At 40.4% G+C, this 25550-nt stretch overlaps 1 pseudogene; it reads right to left on the bottom strand.

Annotated features, from left to right (window-relative positions):
• Positions 1–21972, bottom strand: part of LOC145064737 (ABC transporter F family member 4 pseudogene) — a 43609-nt pseudogene extending 21637 nt beyond the window's left edge.
• Positions 21973–25550: the final 3578 nt, after the last annotated feature.

Genomic DNA, 25550 nt, shown 5'->3' with positions numbered 1-25550 from the left:
GGTACCACTCATGGAAAGTATAGTGAGAAGACTGACCTTGCAAGCAAGCAAGCAATTAACCTCGTACCCGAATCTTAAACTAGCCTCCGCCTATCACAAACGATGAATATCTCTATTTAATACTCTTTTCTCTACTCCAATAACTGATGGCTATTCTCTCTCTCTCTACTCTTGAAGTGGTTAAAAGACCGTTTTCCCCTCCATGGTCTCCAATACTCATGATTGACCCAACCCTAAAGTCAATAGAAGTCAAACTCGATTCAACATTCCATGTTTGACCCGACTCGCCGAGTGCACCCATGTGACTCGTTGAGTCCACTCGTTTTCTCAGAAGTCTCGCGAACGTCCAGCTCAACTCGTCGAGTTATCGCATGATCAAGCTCATTAGGACAACCCTCACTGACTCGTCGAATTAGGCCATGGACTCGGCGAGTCCTTTCGATCCGATTTCTCATTCAGATGATTTAGGGCAGATCTATCACTCCAAACACTAGATCTACCATCCTAAGGCTCGATTGACACGTAAAGCTTCAATCTTTACACTCATATATGGTGGTTTTGCCCCAATATACCAATACATGTTCTCATAAGGTGTTAAACACTATACTCCTCATATGGATGAATAAAGTCAAGACTTTTGGGCTCTAGGGACCTCACAAGGTGCAGTTCTGAGATTTTAAACCTCAAGATAACTTAGTATTCTTGAAGTCCCAAATAATATGTGATGAAAACCCTAACTTCTCAACTCATGAGATCTAACCAAATAAAGGGGAAAGATTCAAGCTTTTTTACTTTCCTCTTGAAGCTCTGAACGAAAAGGCATGAACCCCAACAACTCCTTCTTGTTTCTTGCTGAACAAACTCCTCTTCCTCATCAAAGATGCACTAAAATCCTTCAAGGTTAGCATGGGGACTCTCTTAGCTCACTACACTCATTTAGGATTTCAAACAGAAGGGTTACGCAAATGGTGAGGCAGAAATGGGGGCATAAGTTCCCTTATATAGGTCCTAACCCCAGGAAATTAGGTTTGCTCTGCCCATCACCTACTCGGCGGTTTGACTCGCTGACTCGTCGTGTCCATTCATTAATCCCACACTGACAACTCGCCTCTACTCGACGAGTTGGACTCACAACTCGTCGAGTCACTCCATAAATCTTCCAAAACTAAACACACAATAATATATCTGAAAGTCCGAATGTTTCAATTCTCCCCCACTTGAATTAGATTTCGCCCTCAAAATCGCTCCTCAACAGCACATAAGTCGAACCCAATAACTCGAAAATGACCACCGAAAGGATCTCATACCACACAACTATCTTCCTCCATGGACACCTAAATCCAAACAGGAACTCCCAAACCTGGAAAAATGACAGACCTTTCTGCCGCTACAATACGCCTTCTGACTCTCCAAAATCTGGAAACTCTAGTGGCCTGTCTCACTGCCAGACAACCCTCTCAATACACTCACTATGTTATTTGCTCCTCGAATAACAAACCCCGATAGCTCACTGGACCTCTGATTCTCTCATTGTGACTGATAGAAACAAGCCAATGCCCAAAATTGGCTACCGATCACTCATACCATACATAAAACAATCCAGTTCATACTCCAAGGAATGAAAGGATCACATCACACCAGGGACCCATCCAATCTACTGCAATCAAAACCTATCTGAATAATAAACTCTCAAAACCCTGTCCTCAGACACAAGAAAATGATCATGCTTGCTCAGAAGTATCCTCTTACATCTAACAATCATAAACCCCAGCTCCCTTCTCAAATATCCCTTTCAACACTGAGCACCACTTCATCTCCCGACCCAACAATTGAACCTCCAAAGGTTACCCATTGCATACCCGAAAACGTCTCACAGACTTCCTTCTCACACTAACTATCTCATCCCAGTGTGACACACAAGTCATGAAGTTCGCTTTACCCCACACGAATACTACAAACCCAACTAAAATCGTCTCACCCTCGACCTCTGTCATCGACCACTCATTAGCTCCATACATCTTGTGGTCCTTCCCATACAAACGAACTGACCCACACAAGTCTAAGACATCAGATGACACACAATACCCCTAAAAAAGGAACCCACCTTGAAGTCCAGAATCTCATTTTTCCTTCACAATACACCACTAGTGCCAACTCAAACTCGAGAGCCTGGCCCGACGCAGAATTGGAACCACTCATTTCTAATCTGATACTCGACCTGTACCCGTGATTTGCGAATTTATGCCCATTCCATCTCTCCAATTCCTTACGCTTACGATAATCCCTACTCAACCTGGGATACAACAATCCTCATCCGATACGGAGACCCCAATCTCGCCCCTGGTCCGGTAACCAGGTTCCAGAAGACTCAAGTGGTAAGGCTACCCAAGCTTAAGAACTCCTCTACGCCCTACAATTCCTAGCGAATACTACAGCTCCCCATAGACTTGTAATGCTTCTCTCTCGCACACTGGCTAGTGAAATCTACGGTTCCTCCCACTTCAGAACGCTCTCCCTCTGACCAATAAAAACTACAGCTCCCTGTAGTTTCACAACGCTCTCCCTCTAACCAATGAAAACTATGGCTCCCCTCAGTCTCACAACACCTTCACGCTGCCTGTTGAATACAACGGCTCCCTGCAGTATCACCACACCCTCTCGCCGACTGGTGAATACTACGGCTTGCGGCAGTATCACCATACTCTCTCGCACTAACTTATGGATGCTACAGCTCCCCGCAGTCTTACAACACTTTCTCTTACCACCACACGATCTGAAGTCCATATCTATCTATGAGCATGAATCACCCAAGGTCATCATATTTGAGCATGAACCACTTGCCATCTCAAACTCAAAACTCAAAATACTCCGAAATTTAGGACATCATACTCGAATAACTTGGTACACCATCACAGAACCTCACGATGTCTTGCCTTAACCACTGATCTCATACTCACAGCATGATACTCAGACACCGCAAAGTACCCTCTCAAAATGTCACAACCGATCTTCTTCTTGCACAACTTGAAACTTCGGAATATTCCCATCCTATAAATTGAAACACAAAGGAATCGCCAATAACTGAAAACACATTGACGAAAATCCAAAGCTCCACCCTCTACTGATCACCACCCATACAAACTACTCACACCGACTCTGAGATTGGTTGACAAATCAGTTGTTGTCTCTTCTGGAGTATAAATCATAATCTATACTTAAACCCGCAAATCTTAGCTATTGCTACCTGAACATGGCGACCCAACCGCCTCGAACTCAACAATTGCAATCCCAAAAAATCCCTAGCCATAATAAATTCTCTGGCCAATGGCCACATGCCGTGGGTTATATCATCCTTCCTTAAGCACATACCCATACATCACCCCGCCTTGCACTTCGCCTCACCCACCATTAACCTTGGTCTCATGTGTCCGCACCACGAATCTCCATAACCAGTTCTCTAACCGCACTTTGAATGGATCGCCGATCCTCTAAATAGAATACTCAGTTCTCCCCCACTCAGGGTTCAAACCATCACCAATTGGCATACCAACAATCTACTCCTTAGGCTGATTCACCAGGTATAATCACTTCAATGATCTTCCCGATGGAATCAGGCAACACCAAATATCCTGTAACTCAGACAAGAATCTCATAATCATCCCAATGTGAGTGCCTCTAGTAATCTCGAAGCCTCATACCGGTATACCGTCGGATACCCCACCTGTCCTGAATTAGTCCGAATTCTTGGTTTGGAATTAATGCAATTAACACACACTTCGTTTCTGACTCCTCGACCAGCCTACCATCGCAAAAATCATCATAAAAGCAAGAGACTCCACTCTCACATTCAGTACACAACGAAGACAAAGAGGGTCACTGCCCCGATATACTCCTCTTAACCACCTGAAACCACCGCTAAAAGTATGCCTCCAAGAAAGGCACCTCCCTGTTCTCTTCCATCATAGAGCCACAAATGACTTTCTCAAGGCATAAGAAATACCTTGCAGCAAACATACTGCCCAAAATACTCTGGTGAAAAGGTTGCAACCCTATGCTACCCCACGGGGTTTACCTCCATACTCTGAAAATCAGAAGCTCGCCATTTTTTTTGCTTCTCCCAGAAAATGGAGACAGGGCAACTCTTGCCACATAAGATGTGTAACAACCCAAAAATCAAGGGTAAAAAAAATACTTTTAGTATAGCAAAAACATTGATACCATTTATTTCAAACACCTCAAATCATCATTAAGTAAAACATTTATCAGGGTTCATCCCAAAATCAATCATTACGGAAATCATAGGTGTGTGCACTGTGATCAATCTGAGCCCTTCATTTCCAAATCGATGAAACCTAAAACCAAAACTGTAATCCATAAGCACAAAATCTTAGTGAGTCCCCCAGAGCATACCCCACACACAATCAACATAACACATAACATATTAGCTTTAAAAGCTATCTCTACCACATACCACATATCATATTAGCTATAAAAGCTATCTCTACCACATAACACATTAGCTACAAAAGTTATCTCTACCACATATCAAGCTTGATACAAAAGCTATCTCTACCACATATCATGTTAGCTACAAAAGGTATCTCTACCACGTAGACCTGCATAGGGATGCCATGGGCTCCCTCGCATGGTCTTACACCTAAGTGCCATGGGCTCCCCCATGGTCTTTCCCTGCTAGACAACCATGGGCTCCCCCACATGGTCTTACGGATGGGTTTGAGCCATAAGAACATTCGTATGTGCACATACAAACCCTAATGCTTGGATCTAGGTTTCTCTAATTAAACATGCAATGTATCCAAGATTGTGATTGATAGATCTAGTGTAAACATTCAAATCATAACATATGAAAACAGATCTAAAGGATTACATTGAATTGCTTGCTTGAATCTTCTTGTCCTAGGAGCTTAGAGTCACAATTGCCACTCGTCTAATGTCTTACAAACACCAACTAACAAGAGGATGATAATAGAGAGAGAGGATGAGGGAGAGAAATCGGCCAGGGTTTCTTCAGATGCAAGAGTGCCGATTTCCTTCACCAAAGGGTCTATATATACTAGTGAGCTTCCTAGGGTTTCACCCTTAAAACCCTAATTGGATAACTTAGGCCCTAAGCAATCCAATCTTCCTATTGATAAGCCCTTGAACGATTTCTAGGCTCTTCCAAACCCTAAAATCGTCCACCCCTTATCCATAAGGAATCACAGCCCAAAATACAACTATCATACAATTGACAGTTTATGCCCCTTTCTTCAATTAATCTCTTTAAGTCACCAAATTAATCCCTAATTAATTTATGACTTATATTAATCAAATAAAAATATTATTAATCCTTATATTATTCTCATAATATATTAATAATATTTCTTCTCTCATTATAAATCATCCTGTGAAGTTGCTATGGTGAAGGCAACCCAAAAGGACCATGCACAGCCGGGTCAAATACTTGCCAAATGTAGTTGCAGCCTTAGACACTATTCCAACAGTCTACCACTTGGATAAGTCTAGTAACTATATATACAAGCACAATCCGATTCGAAATCGTAGTTCTCAAAGACGCTGTAATTCTAATCTCATCAGTCATGTCCTTTAGATAAGGGATCATATAGTCCTCTGTTCAGACATCACGTAGAAACAATCTTTGTCCAGCGTTTAGTTTCTCGATCTCAGATTTATTCGATATAGAACTTAATTGAACACATCAATTAGTTCTGACCGGGCCTAGCACATAAGTCAAATCAAATCATCGAGTGGCCGAGATATCGCTTTTACCCTCTTAGGATAAAAGTAACAGATAAACTTTGACTTATATGCATTTACTTATTCACTAACCAATTATACACAACAATGTGTTTTATAACATCAATTTACTGATGCGGTTTCGCATCATCAATGTACAACCAATTAGCAAATAACAAACCATATATCTAGGTTTTAAGACCATATGATATTATCATCTTGCGATCACTTACAATATATATATATTTATATATATATATATATATATATATATATATATATATATATATATACCTTAAAGTGATTCCAGCAAGTGCGGGTTTGTTCCAATGCTCAAAACTAGTTCGTAAGCACTCATGAACGTTGTAGCAACCCTTTGTTATGTCTAATACCATTTAGACAATCTACATACCAATTCATGACAATCTTCTTTCATATCTACTTCCAACATATGAACGATTGTGGACCGTTTGAATAATTCGATTATTCTTAATAACTCAATTATTCAGGAAGTCAAAACATGCAAAGTGAAACAATAGTTAAACAATTAACATATGACAGTAACTATACTCATAAATAATACTCCTTTATTTAATCATCAAATGTCAATTACATTTATCTATTACAAGTTTCTAAAACTATCTAATCTAAACTAATATCATCCTTAAGCCCAATACTCCTAGCATGTTGCAAATGCTTAACCCTAGTCAATCCCTTCGTAAGCGGATCTGCTGGGTTATCTTCTGATGATATCCTCTTAACCACGAGGTGCCCTTCTTCTACTCGATGTCTAATAAAGTGATATTTTCTGTTGATATGTCGAGATCTACCATGATCCCTTGGTTCCTTGGTCAAGGCAACTGCTCCTTCATTATCACATAAAATTTCCAGAGGCTCCTTTTTTTGGAATAGTGTCTAAGGCTGCAACTATATTAGACAAGTATTTGACCCGATTGTGCATGGTCCTTTTGGGTTGCCTTCACCATAGCAACTTGATAGGATGATTTATTATGAGAGAATAAATATTATTAATATATTATGAGAATAGTATAAGGAATAATAATATTGTTATTTGATTAATATAAGTCATAGAATTAATTAAAATTAATTTGGTGACTTAAAGAGATTAATTAAATAAGAGGGTATAAACTGTCAATTGTTTGATAGTTACACTTTAGACTGTAAATCCTTATTGGATGAAGGATGGACGGATTCTAGCGCTAGGGATAGCCTCAAATCGTCCAATGCTTATCTAAGGAAAGGATTTGGATTGCTTTAAGGAAAGATTATTCAACTAGGGTCTAAGGTGAAAGCCTTAAGGAGTCTACAAGTATAAATAGACCCCATAGCCAAGGGAAATCGGCATCTCATCAAAAGTAGAGAACCCCTGGCCGATTTCCTCCTAGCCTCTCTCTCAAATCATCTTCTTTTCTATTTGGTGTTTGTAAGCCATTAGAGGAGTGACAATTGTGACTCTAAAGCTCCAAGACAACAAGATCAAACAAGAGATTCAAAGGTAAACTTCTATATCTGATTTTGTATTGTTCTTATACCTAATTAGTTGTTAGAAGTCTTGGATTCAAAGCATGTTTAATTAGAAAGCCTAGATCCAAGCATTAGGGTTTTGCATGCGCACATAGGAAAGTTCTTATGGCTAAAACCCATCAGTGGCATCAGAGCCTAGATTGGTTTCTATTAAATTGTTGCTTGCTTGTTTGTTTCTTGCTTGAAAAATTCGAATTTTGTGTTTCTGTGTCATGAACTCGACGAGTCCCATGGTGGACTCAACGAGTTGGCCTGACTCGACGAGTCCAGTTGGGAACTCGACGAGTCCAACCGTCAGGAAAGGCCAGATTCGAGATTTTTTGATGATTATCTTATGGAAACTTACCTTGATCATATTAGATCAACCCTAATCCGATTTTTTTGATATATATGACTATAATCTTGATCTAATTAAAGATATTTATCAACTAATAAAATATTTAATTTCCTTATATAATAATTAATTAATTATTTTGATTAAATTGGTAATTATCTTGCAAGAAATCTTGAATAAATCAAATATGGATAATTATGGAATTAATTGTTAATTAAAATTATTTGTTATTTGATCCTCCATGTTTTAAATGTTTAAAACTTGTCCTCAAGTTTTGAAATTTATGTTTTGTGATTAAAAGTTTTAATTTAGACAATTTAAGTTTCAAACCCTAAAATTTTAAAAGTTTAAAATACAACCCTATACTAATATAATATTACAAGATTAATATATATATATATATATATATATATATATATATATATATATATATATATATATATGTATGTATAAAATGCTAGTCTTACCGTTAGTAGGCCTCATTCACGAAGCCGATCTATAAGGTGGGTATAAGGTTGCGGCCTATAAAATGACGCTTAATGGGTGTACACTCACACCCACCGCTTGCTTGATCGGTGGAGGGTCGTTAGCCGAACGGGTAGGATAGGGCAACCTCATCCTCTCATTAAAAAGTATAATATGAAATACAAAGTAACTACACATTTTTTTAAAAAATTTTCCAGTCTTAGTTACTTTAGGAAAAGTGAATTGATGCAATCCCATGAAATTACACTTTGCACCCTTGCTAAGAAATTAGTGGAGCGTGTGTGGTTTACCGGCACACTAATTGGTTCTAAGCAAAGGTGGCAAAGGGTGATTCATTGTTTATGATAGTTCGATGGAGAGTGTGTGGTTTACCGGCACATCGAATAGGTGATCGTTACAATGAAGGCATCATGTGAATTTGCATGGTAATTCACACCCGCTTTTTGATCCTCGGTATCCTAGTCACAAACAAGAGGGGCATATCGAGATTTAAACATGCCATTGAATAGTTTCAATGAATCTCATCCGAACCTAGGAATTCTCAATACATTTAGGACATTATGTTTTATGGTGGAGAATTAGTGAATCGTCATTCACTTACCTTCATATTATTTGCATGTTGGATTATGGCATCCCTTTTCTAATATATAAATATTGTTATTGGATCCTAGCCCTAATTTTTCTTATTGGGTGATAATTAGGGATTCATATTCTAATCTATCTTTGTCCTTTCTATTTGTAGATGTCGAATGCAAACAACGTTGCTGCTAGTTCTTTCACATTGATGAGCCTTTGTCAAAAGGTCACTTTCGATGGGACGAACTTTAGCGAATGGATAAGATACATTTGCACCATTGCTCGCTATGAGGATAAGGAGTATGTCCTCGATGAGAAGCTCGAGAAAATCAACCCTGAAATCGTTACTCCGGCTGAAATGACCGCTTTTGAAACTCATGAGCGCAATGCAACGAAGGTACATTGCATCATGATAGCCACCATGAACTCCGAATTCCAAAAGTCCTATGAGGACATGTACCCGTACGAGATGCATCAAGACTTATTGGAGAGATACCACCAGAACGCAAGACAAGAGCGTTATGAGATTTTCACTAACAGGATTTCCGCTAAGATAGGTCATGGAGAGTCTCTTACCGTGCACTTGCAAAAGATGCAAAGGTATGTCGACCGTCTTCGCAAGTTGAATGTTGACTTTGAGGAAGACTTGGCGATCCACATGGTGCTTCACTCTTTTCCTCCGAGCTACAATCAATTTAGGATGACCTACCACATGAACAAAGAAGAGGTCACCCTAAGCAAACTCCAAGGTCTCTTGAGGGTCGCTGAGAGCAACTTCAAGGACAAGTCTGTTGCACCAACTCCCAATCCAACCGCTGCTCTTGTCTTGGCTATTGGACAAGGAAAGGGAAAGAAGAGGAAGGCTTCGTCTAAGAACTATCGCAAGGTTAAAGCCCGAGATGGTGCCTCTTCTAGTCGGACCAAAGTTGATCCTGCTAGACCCTGCCCTAACCCAAAGGAGGCAGAGTGCCACCACTACCACAAGATAGGACATTAGAAGAGAAGCTGCCCAGAGTACCTGCAAGCCATCAAGGAAGGAAAGATCAAGCCATCTTTCGTAGGTATATACACAATTAAATCTAACGAATCATCTTATGCTGTTTCTTGGGTTCTTGATACCGGTTGTGGTTACCACATTTGTTCTAATGTGCAGGGACTAAGAAGAAATATGGATGTGGAGGATGGAAGAATAAATCTAATCATGGGGAACAGAAGATCGTCGCCTGTGACCAAGATTGGAGTGTATTCTTTAGTGCTTAGGAATGGTTTAATTTTAGATTTGAACAATTGTTGCTGTTCGCCAGAAATGGCTAGAAACATCATTTCATTTCATGGTTTGTGTAGACAAGGTTTTAGATTTTCTTTTAATAATGAGAATGGTTCTATTTTAGCTTATCTAAATGGTGTCTTTTATTTTGAAGCTATACCATGTAATGGAATTTATGAAACTGTTATGATTGTTGATAACTTAGGAAATGATGTTTTGAACATAGATTCTTCCAATAGTATGGATAGAGCATCCTTGTGGCATTGTCGTCTTGGACACGTCAACAAGAAGCGCATATCCCAACTCCAAAAGGATGGAGTGTTGGAGTCATTCGACCTTAGGGAAGATGACACGTGAGAGTCTTGTTTACTTGGAAAGATGACTAAGTCACCCTTCACAAGTACGTGTGAAAGGGGTGAGGGTCTATTGGACCTAATACATACCGATGTATGTGGACCGTTTAGATCAACCACGAAGGATGGGAACCGCTTCTATGTGACTTTTACCGATGACTATAGTAGATATGGGTATATCTATTTAATCAAGCAAAAGTTAGAAACCTTTGAAAAATTCAAAGAGTTCAAGAATGAAGTGGAGAATCAATTGGGCAGGAAAATCAAGATGCTTCGATCCGATCGAGGAGGAGAATACCTAAGTCTTGAATTCCACGATTATCTCAAGGAGTGTGGAATAGTTTCACAATTGACTCCTCCTAGGACACCTCAGTTGAATGGTGTGGCAGAAAGGCGTAATCGAACCTTATTGGATATGGTTCGCTCTATGATGAGTCATGCTTCACTACCTATCTCTTTTTGGGGGTATGCCTTAGAGACTGTCGCCCATATCCTTAACCGAGTCCCTACTAAGAAGGTTGCCAAAACACCTCACGAGATGTGGACAGAGAAAGCTCCCTCGTTAGCACATATCAAGGTTTGGGGTTGAGAGGCTTTCGTAAGACGACATACTCACGACAAGCTCGAACCCCATAGTGAGCGATGTATTTTCATCGGCTACCCGCATAAATCCTTTGGATATCTCTTCTATAGACCGAAGGACAATGTTGTCTTCGTTGCGAGAAGAGGAGTTTTCCGAGAGCGAGAACTCATAGGCCAAGGAGATAGTGGGAGGAAAATCGAGCTTGAAGAGATTCAAGAGTCGATAGATGAAGGAACCTCTACCGCTGGCACTCAACCCGAGGAAGAAACTCCGGTTGAACCGATTGACGAGTCCTTACCTCTTAGACGTTCCGAAAGAGTTAGATTTCAACCCCAGTTTTATGGTTTTCATATTACTACCGAAGTGGACACGTATATTAGTGATGGTACACTAATAAACCTTGATGAACCTAATAGCTATAAGGAAGCCATGGCAGGCCCGGAGTCTGCGAAATGGAAAGAGGCAATGGATAGAGAGATCCAATCCATGTATGATAACCAAGTTTGGAATTTGGTTGATAATGTGCCCAGACGTAAGACCTTTGGGTGCAAATGGATCTTCAAGAAGAAGACCGATGTGGATGGAAACGTACACACATATAAAGCACGATTGGTCGCGAAGGGCTTTACTCAAACTCCCGGAGTAGACTATGATGAGACCTTCTCACCAGTTGCGAAGATAAAATCTATTAGAGTGATGCTTGCTATTGCCGCATTTCATGATTATGAGATTTGGCAAATGGATGTCAAGACTGCTTTCCTTAATGGAAAGTTGGCTGAGGATGTTTACATGGCTCAGCAAGAGGGGTTTGTGGATCCGAAGCATCCGAATAGAGTGTGCAAGCTTGAGAAGTCCATTTATGGACTTAAGCAAGTGTATCGCAGATGGAATCTTTGCTTCGATGAGAAAGTCATAGGAAACGACATCCCGACTCTGCAGGAGGTTATGTCCTGGCTCGGGAAGTGCTTCACTATGAAGTACCTCAGAGAGGCTTCTTACATTTTGGGAATGAGGTTAGTAAGAGAAAGAAGTAAGAGACTAATAGGACTTAGTTAGAACACTTACTTAGAGAAGGTACTTAAACGTTTTAGTATGGAAAACTCGAAGAAGGGAGAATTACCGATACAAAGTAATGCCAAATTGAGTAAGACTCAAAGTCCGAGTACCGAAGCTGAAATAGCAAAAATGAGCCGAGGACCATATGCTTCCGCAGTTGGCTCAATCATGTACGCTATGACTTGTACTCGCCCTGATGTAGCCTTTGCTTTGAGCATGGTTAGTAGATATCAAGGGAACCCTGGAAAATCCCATTGGATTGCGGTGAAGAATATCCTTAAGTACCTTCGGAGGACGAAGGAATGGTTCTTAGTCCTCGGAGGGAGTGATGACTTGAAGGTGCGATGGTATAGTGATGCCAGCTTTCAGACCGACAGGGACAACTACCGTTCGCAGTCAGGCTGGGTCTTTACCCTAAATGGAGGAGCGGTAACTTGGAAAAGTTCCAAACAGGAAACCGTAGCTGATTCAACGTGCGAATCAGAGTACATTGCAGCGAGCGAAGCATCAAAGGAGGCGATATGGTTGAAGAACTTCATTGGTGATCTTGGAGTTGTACCTGCCATAGAGGAGCCCATGGAGATTTTCTGTGATAATGAAGGAGCGGTTGCCTTGACCAAGGAACCGAGGGATCATGGTAGATCTAGACATATCGACAAAAAATATCACTTTATTAGACATCGTGTAGAAGAAGGACAACTCGTAGTGAAGAGGATATCATCAGAAGATAACCCAGCAGATCCGTTTATGAAGGGACTGAGTAGGGTTAAGCACTTGAAGCATGCTAGGAGTATTGGGCTGAAGGATGATATTAGCATAGATTAGATAGATAGTATTAGAAACGTGTAATAGATAAATGTAATTAACATTTGATGATTAAATAAAGGAGTTTTATTTATGAGTAATGTTACTGTCTTATGTTAATTGTTTAACTATTGTTTCATTTTGTATGTTTTGACTTCCAGAATAATTGTGTTTATTAAGAATAATCGAATTATTCAAATTGTCCACAATCGTTCATATGTTGGAAGTAGATATGAAGGAAGATTGTCGTGAATTGGTGCGCAGATTGTCTAAATGGTATTAGACATAGCAAAAGATTGTTGCGACGTTCATGAGTGCTTATGAACTAGTTTTGAGCATTGGAACAAACCTGCGCTTGCTAGAATCACCTTATGGAATATGATATAAAAGGGTGATCGCAAGACGATAATATCATATAGTCTTAAAACCTAGATATATGGTTTGTTATATATTAATTGATTGTACATTGATAATGCGAAAACGCATCAGTAACTCGGTGTTATAAAATGCATTGTCGTGTATAGTTGATTAATGAATAAGTAAATGCATATAAGTCGAAGTTTATCTCTAACTTTTATCCTAAGAAGGTAAAAGCGATATCTCGGTCGCTCGATGATTTGATTTTACTTATGTGCCGGGCCCGGTCAGAACTGAATTGATGTGTTCGATTAAGTTCTATGTCAAATAAATCAGAGATCGAGAAACCTAAATGCTTCCATAGAATTGTCAGCATGATATCTAACAGAGGACTGTACGATCCCTTATCTAAAGGACAAGATTGATTAGATCAGAGTTTGACAGCGTCTTTGAGAGCTACGATTGCAAATCGAATTGTACTTGTGCATATAGTTACTAGACTTATCCAAGTGGGAGACTGTTGGAATAGTGTCTAAGGCTGCAAATATATTAGACAAGTATTTGACCCGATTGTGCATGGTCCTTTTGGGTTGCCTTCACCATAGCAACTTGATAGGATGATTTATTATGAGAGAATAAATATTATTAATATATTATGAGAATAGTATAAGGAATAATAATATTGTTATTTGATTAATATAAGTCATAGAATTAATTAGAATTAATTTGGTGACTTAAAGAGATTAATTAAATAAGAGGGTATAAACTGTCAATTGTTTGATAGTTACATTTTAGACTGTAAATCCTTATTGGATGAAGGATGGACGGATTCTAGGTCTAGGGATCGCCTCAAATCATCCAATGCTTATCTAAGGAAAGGATTTGGATTGCTTTAAGGAAAGATTATCCAACTAGGGCTTAAGGTGAAACCCTTAAGGAGTCTACAAGTATAAATAGACCCCATAGCCAAGGGAAATCGGCATCTCATGAAAAGTAGAGAACCCTTGGCCGATTTCCTCCTAGCCTTTCTCTCAAATAATCTTCTTTGCTATTTGGTGTTTGTAAGCCATTAGAGGAGTGACAATTGTGACTCTAGAGCTCCAAGACAACAAGATCAAACAAGAGATTCAAAGGTAAACTTCTAGATCTGATTTTGTATTGTTCTTATACCTAATTAGTTATTAGAAGTCTTGGATTCAAAGCATGTTTAATTAGAAAGCCTAGATCCAAGCATTAGGGTTTTGCATGCGCACATAGGAAAGTTCATATGGCTAAAACCCATCACCTTTATGGCAGGTACAACTCCAAGATCACCAATGAAGTTCTTCAACCATATTGCCTCCTTCGACGCTTCGCTCGCTGCAATGTACTCTGATTCGCACGTTGAATCAGCTACGGTTTATTGCTTGGAACTTTTCCAAGTTACTGCTCCTCCATTAAGGGTAAAGACCCAGCCCGACTGCGAACGGTAGTTGTCCCTGTCATTCTGGAAGCTGGCATCACTATACCCTCGCACCTTTAAGTCATCACTCCCCCCGAGGACTAAAAACCATTCCTTGGTCCTCCGAAGGTACTTAAGTATATTCTTGACCGCAATCCAATGGGCTCTGCCAGTGTTCCCTTGATATCTACTGACCATGCTCAAAGCAAAGGCTACACCAGGGCGAGTACAAGTCATAGAACACATGATTGAGCCAACTGCGGAAGCGTATGGTACTCGGCTCATTTTTGCTATCTCGGCTTCGGTACTCGGACTTTGAGTCTTACTCAACTTGGCATTACTTTGTATCGGTAATTCTCCCTTCTTCGAATTTTCCATACTAAAACATTTTAGTACTTTATCTAAGTAAGTGTTCTGACTAAGTCCTATTAGTCTCTTACTTCGTTCTCTCACTATCCTTATTCCCAAAATGTAGGAAGACTCTCCGAGGTCCTTCATAGCGAAGCACTTCCCGAGCCTGGACATAACCTCCTGCAGTGTCGGGACGTCGTTTCCTATGAGTAGTATGTCATCGACATACAAAACGAGGAAGCTAACTATACTCCCATTGGCTTTGACATATACACATGATTCATCTTCGCTTCGTACAAATCCAAACTCTTTGACTTTCTCATCGAAGCAAAGATTCCATCTGCGAGATGCTTGCTTAAGCCCATTAATGGACTTCGCAAGATTGCACACTCTATTGGGATGCTTCGTATCGACAAAACCCTCTGGCTGAGCCATGTAAACATCCTCAGCCAACTTCCCATTAAGGAAAGCGGTCTTGACACCCATCTGCCATATCTCATAATCATGAAATGCAGCAATGGCTAGCATTACCCTAATAGACTTTATTTTCGCAACTAGTGAGAAGGTCTCATCATAGTTAACTCCGGGAGTTTGAGTAAAGCCCTTCACAACCAATCGCGCCTTATATGTGTGTACATTTCCATCCACGTCGGTCTTCTTCTTGAAGATCCATTTGCACCCAACGGTCTTACGTCCGGGCACATTATCAACCAAATTCCAAACTTGGTTATCATACATGGATTGAATTTCGTTGTCCATCACCTCTTTCCATTTCGCAGACTCCTGGCCTGCCATGGCTTCCTTATAGCTATTAGGTTCATCCAAATTTATTAGTGTACCATCAGTAATATATGTGTCCCCTTCGGTAGTAATATGAAAACCATAAAACTGGGGTTGAACTCTAACTCTTTCAGAACGTCTAAGAGGTAATGACTCGTCAATCGATTCAACCGGAGTTTCCTCCTCGGGTTGAGCGCCAGCGGTGGAGGTTCCTTCATCACTCGATTCTTGAATCTCTTCAAGCTTGATCTTCCTCCCACTGTACTCGTGGCTTATGAGTTCTCGCTCTCGGAAAACCCCTCTCCTCGCAACGAAGACAACATTGTCAAATCGGTCTATAGAAGAGATATCCAAAGGATTTATGCGGGTAGCCGATGAAAATACATCGCTCACTACGAGGTTCGAGCTTGTCGTGAGTATCTCGTCTTACGAAAGCCTCACAACCCCAAACCTTGATATGTGCCAACGAGGGACCTTTCCCTGTCCACATCTCGTGAGGTGTTTTGGCAACCTTCTTAGTAGGGACTCGGTTAAGGATATGGGCGGCAGTCTCTAAGGCATACCCCCAAAATGAGATAGGTAGTGAAGCACGACTCATCATAGAACGAACCATGTCCAGCAAGGTTCGATTACGCCTTTCTGCCACACCATTCAATTGTGTCCTAGGTGGCGTCAATTGCGAAAATATTCCGCATTCTTTGAGATAGTCGTGGAATTCAAGACTTAGGTACTCTCCTCCTCGATCGAATCGAAGCATCTTGATTTTCCTGCCGAATTGATTCTCCACTTCATGTTTGAATTCTTTAAACTTTTCAAACGTTTCATACTTGTGCTTGATTAAGTAAATATACCCATATCTACTATAATCATTGGTGAAAGTCACATAGAAGCGGTTTGCATCCTTTGTGGCGGATCTAAAGGTTCCACATACATCGGTATGTATAAGATCCAACAAACCCTCACCCCTTTCACACGTACCAGTGAAGGGTGACTTGGTCATTTTTCCAAGCAAACAAGACTCACACGTGTCATCTTCCCTAAGGTCGATTGACTCCAACGCTCCATCCTTTTGGAGTTGGGCTATGCGCTTCTTGTTGACATGTCCAAGACGACAATGCTACAAACATGCTTTATCCATACTATTGGAAGAATGAATGCATAAAACATCATTTCCTAGGTTATCTACAATCATAACAGTTTCATAAGTACTAAAGATACACTCCAATCTTGGTCACAGGCGACGATCTTCTGCTCCCCATGATTAGATTTATTCTTACACGCTCCACATCCCTATTTCTTCTTAGTCCCTGCAATTCAGAACAAATGTGGTAACCACACCCGATATCAAGGACCCAAGAAATAGCATGAGATGAATCCTTAGATTTAATTGTGTAAATACCTGCGAAAGACGGCTTGATCTTTCCTTCCCTGATGGCTTGCAGGTATTCCGAGCAGCTTCTCTTCGAATGCCCTATTTTGTGGCAATGGTGGCACTCTGCCTCCTTCGTGTTAGGGTTGGGTTTAGCAGGATCAACCTTGGTCCCACTTGAAGAGGAACAATCTTGGGACTTTCCCTTGCGGTGGCTCTTAGACTGAGCCTTCCTCTTCTTTCCCCTTCCCTGCCCAATAGCCAAAACAGGAGCAGCGGTTGGATTGGGAGTTGGTGCAACAGACTTGTCCTTGAGGTTGCTCTCAGCAACCCTTAGGAGACCTTGGAGTTTACTTAGGGTGACCTCTTCCTTGTTCATGTGGTAGGTCATCCTAAATTGGTTGTAACACGGAGGCAAGGAATGAAGTACCATGTCAATAGCCAAATCTTCCCCAAACTCGACATTCAACTTGCGAAGACGATCGGAATACCTTTGCATCTTTTGCAAGTGTACGGTTAGAGAATCTCCATGTCCCATTTTAGTAGTGATCATGTTTGTGAAGATCTCGTAATGTTCTTGCCTCGTGTTTTGATGTTATCTCTCCAATAAGTCTTGATGCATCTCGTACGGATACATGTCCTCATAGGACTTTTGGAATTCGACGTTCATTGTGGCTATCATGATGCAATGAAACTTCGTTGCATCACGTTCATGAGTCTCAAAAGCAGTCATTTCAGCCGGAGTAGCGACTTCTGGATTGATCTTCTCAAGCTTCTCGTCAAGTAGCGAGCAATCGTGCGAATGTATCTTATCCATTCGCTAAAGTTCGTTCCATCGAAAGTCACCTTTTGGCAAAGGCTCATTAGCGTGAATGAGCTAGCAACAACGTTGTTCGCGTTCGACATCTACAAAAAGAAAGGACAAAGTTTTATTAGAATTTGAATCCCTAATTATCACCCAATATGAAAAATTAGGGCTAGGATCCAACAACATTATTTACACATTAGAAAAGGGGTGCCGTAATCTAACATGCAAAAAATTTCAAGGTAAGTGAATGACGATTCACTAATTCTCCACCATGAAAACATAACCTTAAGTTCTAAATGTATTGAGAATTCCTAGGTTTCGATGAGATTCATTGAACTTTTCAATGGCATGTTTAAATCTCGATATGCCCCTCTCGTTTGTGACTGGGATGCCGAGGATCACAAAGTGGGTGTGAATAACCATGCAAATCTACACGGTGCCTTCATTGTTACAATCACCTATTCGATGTGCTGGTAAACCACACACGCTCCACCGAACTATGATAAACAATGAATCAGCCTTTGCCACCTTTTCTTAGAACCAATTAGTGTGCCGGTAAACCACACACGCTCCACTAACTTCTTAGCAAGGGTGCAAAGTGTAATTTCATGGGTTTGCATCAATTCACTTTTCCTAAAGTAACTAGGATTGGGAATTTGAAAAACATGTAGTTACTTTGTATTTTAATATTATACTTTTAATGAGGAAATAGAGTTGCCCTATCCTACCCGTTCGGCTAACGACCCTCCACCGATCAAGCAAGCGGTGGGTGTGAGTGTACACCCATTAAGCGTCATTTTATAGGCCGCAACCTTATACCCACCTTATAGACCGGCTTCGTGTATATATATATATATATATATATATATATATATATATATATATATATATATTAATCTTGTAATATTATATTAGTATAGGGTTGAATTTTAAACTTGTAAAATTCTAGGGTTTGAAATTTAAACTGTCTAAATTAAACTTTTAATCTCAAAACATAAATTTCAAAACTTGAGGACAAGTTTTAAACTATTCAAAACATACGAGATCAAATAACAAATAATTTAAATTAACCATTTAATCTCATAATTATCCATATTTGATTTATTTAAACAATTCACCAATTAAATTAAAATAATGAATCAATTATCACATAAGGAAATTATTATTCAATTAATTGGTAAATATCTTTTGTTAGGTCAAGGATATACTCAAATATATATATATATATATATATATATATATATATATATATATATATATATATATATGTTAAAATCGGATTTATATTGACCCATAAAGATAAAGGCAAGTTTCCATAAGATAAACAGTAAGAAATCCCAAAACTAGCTCCTTCTGACGCTCGAACTCGCCGAGTACCACAATGGACTCGCCGAGTTGAGGCCTACTCGCCGAGTACACTGTGATACTCGCCGAGTTCATCAGGCAGAAGGACAAAAAAACGATTTTGCAATCAACAATCAAGCAATCAATGCATCAATACAATAGAAACCAATCAAGGCTCTGATACCACTGATGGGTTTGAGCCATAAGAACATTCCTATGTGCACATACAAACCCTAATGCTTGGATCTAGGTTTCTCTAATTAAACATGCAATGTATCCAAGACTTTGATTGATAGTTCTAGTGTAAACATTCAAATCATAACATATGAAAACAGATGTAAAGGATTACCTTGAATTGCTTGCTTGAATCTTCTTGTCCTTGGAGCTTAGAGTCACAATTGTCACTCCTCTAATGGCTTACAAACACCAACTAGCAAGAGGATGATAATAGAGAGAGAGAGAGAGAGGAGGGAGAGAAATCAGCCAGGGTTTCTTCAGATGTAAGAGTGCTGATTTCCTTCACCCAAAGGGTCTATATATACTAGTGAGCTTCCTAGGGTTTCACCCTTAAAAGCCTAATTGGATAACATAGGCCCTAAACAATCCAATCTCCTTATTGATAAGCCCTTGGACGATTTCTAGGCTCTTCCAAACCCTAAAATCGTCCACCCCTTATCCATAAGGAATCACAGCCCAAAATACAACTATCATACAATTGACAGTTTATGCCCCTTTATTCAATTAATCTCTTTAAGTCACCAAATTAATCCCAAATTAATTTATGAATTATATTAATCAAATAACAATATTATTATTCCTTATATTATTCTCATAATATATTAATAATATTTCTTCTCTCATTATAAATCATCCTGTCAAGTTGCTATGGTGAAGGGAACCCAAAAGGACCATGCAAAACCGGGTCAAGTACTTGCCAAATATAGTTGTAGCCTTAGACACTATTCCAACACTTACATCTAAGTGCCATGGGCTCCCCTATGGTCTTTCCCTGCCGGACAGCCATGGGATCCCCCACATGGTCTTACATCCAACTGTCATGGGCTCCCCCATGGTCTTTCCCTTCCGGACAGCCATGGGCTCCCCCACATGGTCTTACATCCAAGTGTCATGGGCTCCCCCATGGTCTTTCATGCAAATATCACATAACAAATAACATATCATAGCATAAAGCATATAGTCGACTGGTATACCACATATCACTACATCAACTAGTGTACCACATAACTCTACACAATAAGTATACCACTACAAAATAGCCCGGCCTTGGTGCCTTAGAACCATTGGTAAGGTGAGAGGACTCACCTGACACTGCTGAAGTCCCGTGAATAAAACTCCAGCTGCTAGTTGACAGATTCTCGAACTGTTAGTATCAAACAATACCTAATTAATAATTGGATACCAAGCCCAAGGTCCAAATCACACTCTAAAGTACCAAACGCCAAGTAATGGGCCAAAGCCCAACATATGGCCCAATTTTCCAAATTGGGCCCAAAGCCCTACATGGACTTATTTTAAGGCCCAAACAATTAGCATTCTGATGGACTAATAGCTAATAATCCTCAAAGCCCAATCGTGGCCCACTTATGGCCCAATTTTCCAAATTGGGCCCAAGCCTTTCTAATGGGTATTATCCATAAGCCCAATAATTTCCCTTAGCCCAGAAATGGGTTCCCTATTGGCCCACAAAGGCCCACAGCAGCTTAGTCCAATAAGTGGCCCAACAAGCATCCAAACCCAATTAGGGGTTTTCACATAAAATGATGATTAGGCTTAAGTGTTCCTGCTTAACCCATTATGGACTTAATCTATTAAGTCCAAACATACAATGAAATTGGGCTTGAGTTATCTCTTCACTCCAATGATCCAAAATGCGGGTCCCAGTAAGTCCAAATTCAAATATCCAATATTAGAGTTTTCTAAACCCTAATTAGCGTTTCCAACCCAATCATATCCCAATAGGCCCAAAACTAGATCTTTAAGCCCAATGGGGTTTCCTTAGGCCCATTAGGGTTTTTGTACCTTTGTCCAAATATCCCAAATAATAAAACACAACAAGCACACCGCCACCCAACACGGTGGCAGTAGCCACCACCTCACGGTGCTGGTTTCAAGTTTTTCTATTATTATTCTGGCATCGGTTGCAGTTTACAACCCAATCTGAAAAACACACTCACACCTACTCTAATAAACACACACACAACCGCACTGTGGTGACAGATGGTGGTAGATTGTGGCAGCCACCACCTCACGGTGGTGGTTGTGGCCTTTCCCGATTTTCCGGCCAAACAAACTGCACTCTATAGCAAAAATACATGCACCCACACATTTTCTTGCTTGCAATGGATCCAACCACCTACCTGGTGGCATTTGGCTATGGTAGCAGCACCACAAGCGGCATGACGGCGACAGTAGGTAGCGGTGATGAGTTTCTTCCCGTTTTCCTGACCAAAAGATTTCTATACCACATTAAACCCAATAAGTAAATTCATAAACACCCAACCACCCTCCTCACGGTGGCTGTGGTAGCAAAAGGTGGTAAAAATACAATCAGTGGGTGGCGGCCACCACCTTACGGTGGTGGCGGTGGATTTTCGGCCAAAGATCGAACAAATAGCCTCACGAGCACATCAACCAACATGTTCATTTGAACACACACCCATACAACCACCGCCAATGTGGCAAGCATCACCGGAAAAGAATAAAACAACGGCCCAAGGGCCACCGAAGATGGTTTCAACATTTCCCGATGTCGCATTCACAAAGAAGAACGAGAAGAGAGAGAAAGGTAGGTTGTAGAGGACATGCCATACGTTTCTGGTGGTTTACGACCTGTCCAACGACGTACAACATATTTCGCCCAGTTTCTCAGTGTTTCTCCAGCCTCCTATGGTGTTCCCGACGGCAGACACCACCATAGAAACCTTCAACGGTGTTGCAGCGGCAGCGAACGGCTTTTCCTTGCGGCAACATTGAGGAAGCTTCCAAAGGAAAGATGGCGGCAATTGAAGTGCGCCCTAGGGTTAGGGTTTTTGTGATCCAACGGGAGGGAAAGGAAAGCACCAGTTTATGCCCGCTCCTTCCAAACTTCCATTCACTTTGTCACATACAGCCCCTCCTTACCATTTCTTCTTCAAACTAAGCCCCAAAATTTACCCTTTTAGCCCTTCCTTCTATAATTCTTTTCATAATAGATCCAAATAATTACCAAACAACCCCTCATCTAGAAATTATTTTCAACTGCAGTCCATATATTACCATTCATCCCCTTAGCCTCCAAAATCTCTTCAAATTAAGTCCTAATAATTACCATGCAGCCCCTGGCTTCATAAATATTTACAACATTAATCCTGAATTTACACTTTTAACCCCCAACTTCTAAATTATGCCAGATAACCCCTCAAAATCAGCACCTTGCTATATAATTACGGATTTTAGGGCTATAATACATTCATTAATTAATTAATTTATTTAATAAATAAACGGGGTGTTACAAGATGACACCTCATCCTTCAGTCAATTGCTCAACTCAGACCGCGACCCTCTAATAAACATCATCTCTACTCATCCCTGAGTCTTGCGACTCCAACTGGCATCTCACCAAAAATCTCTCGGACACTAACTCAATTTCCCCCTCAATGTATGCTCTATTTAGACTCGTTTAACATGGCCCTCAGGCCCCACACTCTATAACATCTAATCCCAGTCTAATCAATCACAACTGGATAACTGGCGATACCAGAAGCACTAATCACCACGAATCATGGTACTCGAACCATGTGATCATCTCTTGATCTATTGCGAATCATGGTACCCAAACCATGTTATCTCCTCTCAATCTGCGAGGAATCATTGTACCCGAACCATGTTATCTCCTCTCAATCTGTTATGAATCATGGTACCCAAACCATGTTATATCATCTCAATCTGCTACTTAGAACCTATGGAAGTCTCCGTGTTTCGAGTATGGGTCCTCTGCTTTCAGTAGTACGGGCCCATACTACCTTCCACATCTACACATACTTTGCACACGGATCATCCCAGATTTCCTAAGTAGCTGCTCAACCTTCTCGATCACCAATCTTGTTGAACCTGGTCGCTCCCCAGGGAATACTCTCCTCTATCAGTGTACTCATATGACTAAGGTCACTCCTTAGGCTCTTCCTAGGTTCTCACACTTCTCTACATCAGTTGCTGAAGAGATCCTTATGATGCCAACCATATACCTCCTAAATATCGTCATATTCACTTAGTAGCTGACTCCCATCATTAAAAGTCCCACAAAGCACGAAGCAAGAAACATTTGGGCATCGAATAATCTCCACCAACACGTAAAACCACTCTAGGTTACACTCTATTTGCTTTACCCACACTCAAAAGGTATCACCGAACTCAAGCAACCCTACCTCTCGCAGGTAACTATCTACTCCCTCAGTAGGCTCCTCCAATGCTCATCCAGGTATGTCTCCTAGATTACTCCTCTACTCAAAACTCTCTCTAAAAGATTCCTGATGGATACTCTTACTCTGCACATACTCAAAGCACATCACAGACAACAACAATTCCTAGGCTAAGTCATCACAAATCAGGCAACTCTAGCCCTAATAATGAAATACCTAGCCTAACATCTAGCATGCAAAACTAATATCTCAATAATAACTCATAACACAAATAAGTAAGGGTATTTTTGGAAAATCACCGTTCGGGCTCTGGCTGCTTGCACACATAACTCCTTCTCGTTTTCTTTTAGAAACTCTTGCTCGTTTTAGAAAAATCATTTCTTTTGAAATTTTTTCCTCAAATCCCCAGTTTGAGTCCAGACATACCCGAAGGTACATCAAAATCCCTCAAACCAAGGCTCTAAAACCAACTTGTAACACCGTAAATTTTAAACTAAAACATTCATTTAAAATTACATAATTCTCACAACACATTTCACAAAAACTCATTTATTTAATTTAAAAATCGCAACTCCATAATTGTTTGATTAAAATCTAGGATCCTCAAAATATAACTCTTTCACTAGTGTGTACAATCAAGCCGATGCCTTCCCGTGATCCTGAGAAAAACCTAAAACACATAACACATAACACGGTAAGCACGAAGCTTAGTGAGTTTCCCAAAATACTGCACATATCCCATTAGTCACTCGAGGCTATAACACTATAAGACCCTCTGGTCAATGTGTCTCAGTGGGACCCTCCAGTCCCATAACTCGGGTGAACCCTCTGGTCCTAACTCAGTAAGCATAGAATAATACACAACATAAATCACATAGACATAATGCATGATATCACAATACTAAGAATAACACATAAGATATATCAGTCACATAATGGTACCACTCATGGTATGTATGGTGAGAAGACCAACCTTGCAAGCCAGCAAGCAATTAACCTCGTACCCAAACCTTGATGTAACATCTGGATTCCTAGGTATACTATTTTATTCTTTTTAACTTGGTATTTGTTTAGTGACTTGACGAGTTGGTGCCTCCACTTGTCGAGTAGAGTCGCAACCGATGACGTGGATTATTGAACGGCCTCGACGAGTTTGTGAGTCGACTCGTCGAGTCAGCGCTGTTGATGGAAACCCTAAATTCTTGGGCATGTGGCCTATTTAAAGGGACTTATAGCCTCATTTGGGGCTATCCTTCCCTAAGAACAAATCCTAAACGACCCTTGAGTTGAGAAAGAGAGAGAGAGAGAGAGAGAGAGAGAGAGAGAGAGAAAGAGAGAGAGAGAGTGTGTGTGTGTGTGTGTGCTTAGCTAATTGTGAGATTTTAGTGCATTTTGTGAAGAGAAAGGAAGGATTGCAAGCCAAGGAACAAGAAGGTGTTGCTAGATCCGAGGTGGTTTCACTCCAAAACGTCTAAAGGAGGTATTAAGCTTCACCATTCTCATTTCTTCATGTAGATCTTTTGTTTGTGGGAATCTAGGGCTTCTTCTCCCTAAATATAATGACCTTGAGTGATTCATGCTCATAGAGAGATATGGACTTCAGATTTGGGTCATGTAAGGTCCCTAGAATCCATATCGCTCTGCTTTATTCAACCATGTTAAGTGATATTGAGTGAAAAACCCTTGATGAGGTGAGATTCGACATTTCAAGCTCTTAATGCCATGTATAGACATAAATCTTGTGACTTTACATGATAAATGAGCCTTAGGAGTATAGATCTAGAGTTTGGGTAGGTTCCCTGCCTTGGAATCGTCTGATTAAGGTGAGAGTCTGAATGGACTCGCCGAGTCAAGGGGCTGACTCGACGAGTTAGTTAGGGTTTTCTGATTTAGCTGTCAATGTTGTTACTCGATGATTTAG

This window comes from Lactuca serriola, chromosome 7 (assembly GCF_051521515.1).
Source record: "Lactuca serriola cultivar US96UC23 chromosome 7, Lser_US96UC23_V15, whole genome shotgun sequence".
NCBI lineage: Eukaryota > Viridiplantae > Streptophyta > Magnoliopsida > Asterales > Asteraceae > Lactuca > Lactuca serriola.
Note: the sequence above shows the minus strand (reverse complement) of the source record. Positions and strands in the feature narration are given on the sequence as shown.